Source organism: Lucilia cuprina, chromosome 6, assembly GCF_022045245.1.
Source record: "Lucilia cuprina isolate Lc7/37 chromosome 6, ASM2204524v1, whole genome shotgun sequence".
In the NCBI taxonomy this organism is placed as follows: domain Eukaryota; kingdom Metazoa; phylum Arthropoda; class Insecta; order Diptera; family Calliphoridae; genus Lucilia; species Lucilia cuprina.
This window is the reverse complement of record NC_060954.1, coordinates 13736433-13738649: the sequence shown is the minus strand read 5'-3', so window position 1 is coordinate 13738649 and position 2217 is coordinate 13736433.

Sequence of the window (2217 nt, the reverse complement as noted above, 5' to 3'; positions counted from 1 at the left end):
GAACTAGAACAGAACTAGAACAGAACTAGAATAGAACTAGAATAGAACTAGAACAGAACTAGAATAGAACTAGAACAGAACTAGAACAGAACTAGAACAGAACTAGAAGAGAACTAGAATATAACTAAAACAGAACTAGAACAGAATTGGAACTGTACTAGAACAGAACTACAAGAGATCTAGAACAGATCTAGAACTCAACTAGAACAAGATTAATATGTTTAAATTAAGTATATGCTCATCAATTGATTCATAATTTAATACAAAACTTTAATTACATTAATTTTTATGCAATAAATTGTTCTTTTTTTAACTTTTCAATTTTACAATTATTAAAATTTTTTCTCAATATAAACGTGACATTTTTAAAAAAATGTTTTTTTTTTAACTTCTCAATTAAAGTTAACCACATTTACAATAGTTTATCGATTTTTTTAATTACTAAATAAAACCGAGCACAGGAATAAAAGTTTTTTTTTTTGCTTAACACAATACAAATGTTATTTTCATCAGTAATTGCCTGAATTAAAAAAAAATAAAATCAAACAAACAGATAGAAAAAGTCAGATTCTAAAAATATATAAATTACGTTTGTTTTTGTAAGGGAATATTGCATGTTTATATATAATTATAGTTTTACTACAATAGTTTTTGTACTTTTCTTTTTTTTTTTGAAAGCAAATAATAAAAAAAAAAGAAATTATAGGACAAATGCATTTGTGTTGTTAATAACTTTTTTGCGTATTTGTTTTTTAAAGGCATTTTAGTTTAGTTTAATTGCTGTAAATATTAGAATATATTCAGCTAACTAAATACATATGATTAATTTTCAGAAATACAACTAAATGAATTTTTTGTTTTCTTTATAATAAACATATTCAAATTGTTAATTAAAAAACACATAATAAATTTTAACATTTTATTAATTTTAATTTATTTAAACAAAACAAAACAGGTGTTGATTAATCAAAGGTTTGATTTAAATTAAATTTAAAACCAGTTTTGTTTTTACTAATAAGGAGTCATTCAGCAATAAACTTGCCGATTTTGTTATATTTTTAATTATTATTAACAAATATTAGCAAATATGTTATAATTTGTTTGAAATTGTGTAAATCTCTTTATTATATAATGTTTAACATATTTCTCGTAACAACAAAAATGTTGTTCATAAATGTCCTTAAGAAGATGTTAAATTTAGCTGATTTTTTTCTGTGGGCTATCCTTTGATGTCTTCTATCTTCTTTAATTTTTTTCTTCATGTCAAAGAAAAAATGCTTGTCACTCCTTTCTTTGTTGTCGTGTTTATTCTTCCTTCAAGTGAATAAATAAAAGGTAATTTTCTGCCTCCTCGATTCTATAAGTTTTTTGTTGCTTTTCCTTTTCTTCAACAATTTATTGAAAGATTTTTTTTTCAAAGTTTATATACAGACCAGAGATGGAAAATTTATGTTATGAAAAAGTGCGAACCAGTCTATAGATAATACTAGCCTAGGCTATACTATAGACTAGACTATAGACTAAGCTGTAGACTAAAATAAAAACTAATGATTATCACATAGACTAGACTATGGGCAAGACTATAGACTAGACTATGGACTAGACTATAGACTAGACTATAGACTAGACTATAGACTAGACTATAGACTAGACTATAGACTAGACTATAGACTAGACTATAGACTATAGATTAGACTATAGACTAGACTATAGACTAGACTATAGACTAGACTATAGACTAGACTATAGACTAGACTATAGACTAGACTATAGACTACACTATGGACTAGACTTTAGGCTAGACTATAGACCAGACTATAGACTAGACTATAGACTAGACTAGACTATAGACTAGACTAGACTATAGACTAGACTAGACTAGACTATAGACTAGACTAGACTATAGACTATAGACTAGACTAGACTAGACTAGACTATAGACTAGACTAGACTATAGACTAGACTATAGACTACACTATAGACTAGACTACAGACTACACTATAGACTACACTATAGACTACACTATAGACTAGACTAGACTAGACTAGACTATATACTAGACTATAGACTAGACTATAGACTATACTATAGACTAGACTATAGAATATACTATAGACTAGACTATAGACTAGACTAAAGACTAGACTACAGACTAGACTATAGACTAGACTATAGACTAGACTATAGACTAGACTATAGACTAGACTATAGACTAG